This window comes from Ursus americanus, chromosome 11 (assembly GCF_024610735.1).
Source record: "Ursus americanus isolate L20-20 chromosome 11, mUrsAme1.1.p, whole genome shotgun sequence".
NCBI lineage: Eukaryota > Metazoa > Chordata > Mammalia > Carnivora > Ursidae > Ursus > Ursus americanus.
This window is the reverse complement of record NC_142137.1, coordinates 74,656,756-74,662,755: the sequence shown is the minus strand read 5'-3', so window position 1 is coordinate 74,662,755 and position 6,000 is coordinate 74,656,756. Positions and strand designations below refer to the sequence as shown.

General features: G+C 62.2%; 1 protein-coding gene across 1 annotated transcript in view; it reads left to right on the top strand.

Annotated features, from left to right (window-relative positions):
* The first annotated feature begins 1,022 nt into the window (after positions 1-1,022).
* The window catches only part of FRMD1 (FERM domain containing 1), a 35,519-nt gene continuing 30,541 nt past the window's right edge, over positions 1,023-6,000 (top strand). Inside the window, exon 1 of the mRNA XM_087865688.1 lies at positions 1,023-1,315. The gene's annotated coding sequence lies outside the window, so the exon portion shown is untranslated. The remainder of the gene's footprint in view (positions 1,316-6,000) is intronic.

Below are 6,000 nucleotides of genomic sequence, written 5' to 3'. Positions count from 1 at the left end.
GCTGGCATTGTTACAACCGTGAGGCTCTCGGGGTTGAGTGGGGAAGACGCAAGCAACCACACTGCAGAGAAGTCTGTGGTAGAACGGAGGGCGGAGCTGAACTTGCGGAGTCCAGAGGAGAGCAACCCACAGGCACTGGAGGAGCTTGGCCTGTGGTGCCATGTCCTGTGCGGCCCTGAGAGATAAGCCCTCCTCTGCCTGTGTGGATGTCAGCAGTAAACAAAACAGACAAAAGGATGCGCGGTGGGGCTCACACCGGAACTGGGGAGTCCTGCATAAGGGGATGTACCGGAAGAGGACAAGTGTGAGGACAACGAAGCTGGGAATAGCCCTGCGTGGGGGCAGCCAGGGATGAGAAGCTGAGATTTGAAGGAGAGGCGGAAGCAGCCTCCCGGAGACTGGGCACTGGGACGCGGGCACCTGGAGCCCAGGGAGCACTGAAGCGGGCCCCTCCAGGGGTCTACCACTACTACTACTAGGAGAGGCCTCTGAGCCAATTCCCTGCCCCACTCCCACCCCCGCAGGCCTCAGGGGGGTGTACGTGCTACTCCAAGATTGGGCCCATCCGCTACTCCTAAAGGTTTCTGCTGGAATGTGTCTAGGTCAGAGAGCATGCCTGTCACCCCCAGGGAGTGATCTGATAAATCCCCTGGAGCCAGTGAAGTTTAACCTTCAGGACCGCTCACTCCCAGGCCCTCCCACAGTCCAGGATCTGCTTTTGTGTCTGCGGACAACCTCAGCCCTTCCTCGAGGACACATCCCTCCCTGGGGCTCCCGCGACTGCAATAGCTTCGTGCCCACGGCAACGGCCCTGTGCCCAGCACCCCACATAACACACCAGGAAGGCAGATGGCGGGGCCGGGCGGGGCAGGGAGGGAGGGGAGGGGAGAGGGCGGGGCCGGGGCCGGGAGGGGCGGGGTCTGGGGGAGGGGCCAAGCGTCGGCCAATCCGCAGCTCGGGCGCGCCCCCTCCGATCGCCCCAACCGCCGCCTTCCGCGGGGCTCCGACGAGATCTTGGAAAGCGGCGGCCGCGCTCACGCCGCTGCGCTCGGATCCCGACCTGGACCCCAACCTCGACCCAGACCCCGATCCCGACCCTGACCCCGACCCGGACCCTCACCCGGAGCCGGAGCCGGAGCCAGACCCCGACCCGGACCCAGACCCAGACCCAGACCCCGACCCAGACCCAGACCCCGACCCAGAGCCGGACCCTACCCCGGACCCCGGTCCAGACCCGGAGCCTGACCCCCGCCCATTCCCCGACCCCGACCCGGAACCGTGAGCCTGGCCCGCACCGGGACTGCGACCCCCGCAGGTGAGCGCGTCCGTCCCCTCGCCATGACCCCGCCCACGGACGGGCCCCTGGGGGCCAAGGCACTGGGCTGAAGGAGCTGTCACCTCGCCGCCACCGTTTCCCTTAGGAGTTTGCGCCCCGAAGTCCCTCCCCTGGACCCCCTGTTGCCCCCTCGGTGGCTTCTGACTTAGAGGCGGGGTCGGAGTCCCTGCTCCCGGGCCCCTTGGCCCACCACCCTGCCTCTCGCACCATCCCTCTCCCCCTCTGCCTCTTCCCCTCTGCACGCGTCCCCGTCCCCCCCTTTCCAACTGGACCCCGAGGCAGGTGCAGGGGCGCTCGGGATGCGCGGCCTCTTTATTCTCCCCGCCCCACCGTCGACCCGGGTGTGTCCCGAGATTTCGGTTTCCTGATCTTGTTCGGAGCCGCCTGGAGTCAAGAGTGCCTGAACAGACTTGGAGGAGGCTGGGGGGACTTGGGTCTTCGGGACCTGCAGCCTTGCCGTGGCCCCCCAACGTGGAAAGCATGGAGGGGAAACTCGGGGGAGGGGGGCACCTGCCTCCCCCTAGGGGTGAGGCAGGGAGGGGTACTGACCTCAGTGGTGCAGGACTCACTGCCAGGTGAGCAGGCTTAGGTGGTTTGGGTGGTTTGTGCAGGGGTGCGTGGAGAGGGGTAGAAAGGTGACAAAATGACATCTTTGTAGTGGAGGACGTTTCCTTTGTTCCAGGAGGCCCTCTAAAGCTCCTGAAAGTAAGGCTAGGGCAAAAGTGAGCAGGCAGTGGTTGGGGAGGTGGGCAGGTCTGTGAGTGTGGGGTCAGAGGTGACCAGCGAGGTCGGGGTCCGAGGAGTCAGTGCGTGAGTGCTGGCATGTTCCCACCTGAGTGGACCTTTCAAGCAAACTGTGGGAAGGTTGCTGCCAGCTGGGTGGCCCTGAAACAGGCCCATCCCCCTTTTCTGTGGGGCCCCAATGCCCCCAACAATTAAGTGTTAGCAGAAAGTGAACTGGGCCCCAAACAGACAGAAGGAAGCCAGGACGAAGGTCCACCCGGGGCCTACGCTGATGGTTTACCTTTGGGGGCGGGTGGGTGCCAACAAGAGGAGGTTGTGTAAGTGTCCCCACTTCACATGGGGGTTGTGTCCAAGTGATTCCTTTGGGGCTATCCACAGATGGTCTAGTGACTGGGGTCGTGGGCCCCCCGGGCACTGCAGGCCAGGCTTGCTTAAGCGCAGTGGAATCCCCTTGGGGCTCAGGTGTCGCACCAAAGCCCTGCAGTGACCAGGGGATGTGGAGTCCAACCTCAGGAAACCCTCAGCCCTCAGAAGACCAAGGAAGGCAGGAACCCTAGCACTCTAGTGTGCTTTTCAGCAGGCCTGTGGCGGGGGGTAGGGGGGGTCCTGCTGTCCAGGTGGGGGGATCAGTGCCTGCTTACCTGCCCCCTCCCTGGCCCCAGCATAGCCAGACTGCCCCGAGCTGTCTCTGTTTGGTCCCGTCTGCTCAGCCGTGCAGTCCGCCCTCCTGACCAGATCCTGGAGAAGGTCCGCATTCTGTTTCTTCCAGAAGTTGCTGTAACTTCTGAGGAGCTTTGATGGCCAGCTTTGGCTAACTGAGGCATTTTTGCACTTGCCATGGGTTAGACCGTCTACAGATAACGTACAGGATGTGAGTAAATCCGCAGCGTTTCCGGCACATTTCGTGTTCCTTTACCTAACCCCGGCAAGAGGTCTCCCTGGGGAGCATGGGGCTCAGAACCCGGGTGGGGGGTGCTGGTACCGTGCCATTGTCTGCCGTTGTGCAGATGCTCCGTTTAGTGAGTGACAGACTATTTCTTTACTTGTAGGAGGTGTCCACGTTTGTTTTGAAGTCTTAAGACGGTGGTTTCCAGAGAACTTTCCACCCAGAATCACTTGCTTAAACTTTTGTTCGAAGTACCATCCTGAGGCTCAGACTGTGCACTTTGTGCGTGACGGGAATCGGGCGTTCTGTTTCTGAAAGGACGGGGTGTTGCAGAGCAGCTCAGGTCTCCGCTGTCGGGGGCAGGACCCCTGGCCTGGGCACTGTCACACGACACCTGCTGTCAGCGTCGCTGTCACGATGGTGCTGGGGTCACCTGATCTTAGCTCTTCCATCCCGTTGAACACGTAACGTGACCCTGGGCACCCAGGGCAGGGGCAGCACGGTGGGCCTAGACGGCCAGTGACCCTCCCAGCCTCTCCCTTGCACACAGCCAGCTCGGCAGCCCGTCTCTGCCGTGCCTGCTTGTGTTGGAGTGGGCAAGCCCGGCCGGGACGGAGGCTGGCGTGAGTACGTAGCAGAAGAACCATCCCAGTTACAACGCAGACGTTCTGATGGTGATGAGCGCACGCTGCGTGCCAGCCCCGGCTCAGTGCTGTAGGGGTATCGGCCCTTTGCTTCTGGTCTGTGCTTCTCCAGCTGCCCGCGTGACCCTGGACTCTCACTTCCTGCTCATGGCCCCTGGCCAGGACCCTGACGCCCCCCTCCCCTGGGAGCTCTCAGAGGGATGGTGGGTGGCGGCACTGGGTGAGGGCTGGTTCCTGGGACATGACCCGCTCTCGTGGCGCCGCTGCGACGTTGAGAAGTAGCACAGTGACCCCAAGGGGGTCGTGACTCGGGTTACTTCCACCGACAATTTAATGGAGGAGGAAGGAGTGGATGTTTATGGAGTGTCCGTGGACACCCAGGACACCAAATCCTGCTCTTGGGACAGGGCAAGCGTGACCCCAACAGTCACTGTGGGACCCCAGGAAGGAGGTCGAGAGTCTGCTTAGACGAGCCGCTGTGCCCCAAGGCCTGGCCTGCCCTGCCCTGCCCTGCGGCTGCCGCGTGGGCTCGGGGCCACCTTGGGACAGGCCTTGCTCTTGTAGGTTCCCGTTGCCTGCTGGCCTGCTGGGACTGACATGTGGCCCCCAGGAAGAGGCTTAATGGGGGGTGAGGGAGGCACTGTTGACACTGAAATCTGTTGTTTCTTTGAACTAGTGTTCGTGGGGCACCTGCTGTGTGCCGTGGGTCAGGCTGGTGGCAGGACACACAGGCGTGTGGGTCTTTTCCCCTCCAGGAAGCCCAAGGCAGAAACCCTCAGTATGTCACAGGGAAAGGTGACGCCGCAGCGGGACGGGTTCTCTGGGTAGAGCACCTCAGCATCGCTGGTCTCGCGCATCTGCAGGGCTCTGGGGACCTGCCCCGAGAAGCGTGGGTCACCGCGTGGGGAGACCCACAGATACGGTGGCAGAACTGTCTGTGTCGTGATCAGCCCGGGGCGTCTCAGGGTCGGGGCGGGTGGCGGGAAGGAGCCAGGTCTGAGCTAACGCATTGCAGGCAGAGACCCTGGGAGGGCAGGTCCGGGTAGGGGGCTTGGGGAATTCCAGACCAGGAGAGGGCAGAGGGAGGACAGGAGGCAGGGTGAGGGTGGCCCACCACGGCCAGGGTTAGAGGGGCCGAGGGACAGTGGGGCCTTCATGTTGTCTCATCGTATTGTACGGATCCCAGGCCCTGTGTGGAGAGGCGAAGGGAGGGTGGAGGCCGCCAGGGTGAGCAGGCCGCCTCAGGGGCCCCAGCAAGGAACCCTAGAGTGGACAGAGGAACGGAGGAAAGCGACCGAGTGACAGGAGGGCGTGGCCTTCCAGCAGTAGGTGCATGGCCAGTGGGGAGAGAAGGGAAGGAAAAGGCAGTTCATGGCATCAGAGTGGACGGGGCAGCTAGGCCCTCTGTTCAGGATGAGCGTAGGAGGCCGTGGGTGCCGTCGCGGTCCAGGACCGTGTGCTTAGATGAGGAGAGTGGGTGTGGGATCTGGGGAGTATCAGCGTTCTCCAGAGAGATGGAACCGACAGGATATACGTGCAGGGGAGACTGGGGGAGGGGAGGTTTGCAGCATTTGGCTCACGCGGTTGTGGGGCTGGCACGTCTGAAATCTGCAGGACAGACCTGCAGGCTGGAGACCCAGGCAGAGCTGATGCTGCCGCTTGCAGCCCACGGCCGTCAGCAGGAGAACCCTCCTCAGGGCGTCAGACTTCTGACGCCTTCAACTGATTGGATGTGGCCCACACACGTGATGGGGGCATCTCAGAGTCCACTGACATGGAGGTTAATCTCACCTACAAACACCTTCACGTGGCATTCAGATGATGTTTGACCACACCCCTGGGCACTGTGGCCCGGCCCAGTGGACACACAAACTGACAGGGCCCGGGGCTCTGCAGGGCAGGGCTATACCTGGTTCTCACCGCTGGGCACAGCCCTGTCAGCCCCCTTCAGGTCCCCGGGGAGGCCGGCCAACATCTGTGGCTATGAGCCCCACTAAATAAAGGTTCCCACGGCGCTCTGCTCACCCTCCGAAAACAGGAGTGACATTCACAGATTCACGGTCTCTTGATTCATGCTTTGCCATTTGTTGGTTTGAAACCCCAGGAGCTTCCCAGGTGAAATTCAAAATGGGGCCCCATACGTAGAGAGCCAGGAGCAACTGAAGAAAGAGGCGGGCCCCTCCAGATTGGGAGGTGGCTGCTTTAACAAGCAGGGGAACTACGGACAAGGCTTGTCCTGGGCAACCCCAAGACTCCAAGCCCCCCCGCCCCCGCCTGCCTGCCAGGACCTTAAGAGTTTAGATAGAACCGTTCACGGGGTGCAGTCATGTCTACTGTCCAGATGGGCTTAGCAGCACCTCACCCTCCCCAGGCTGAGTTCTTGGAACATC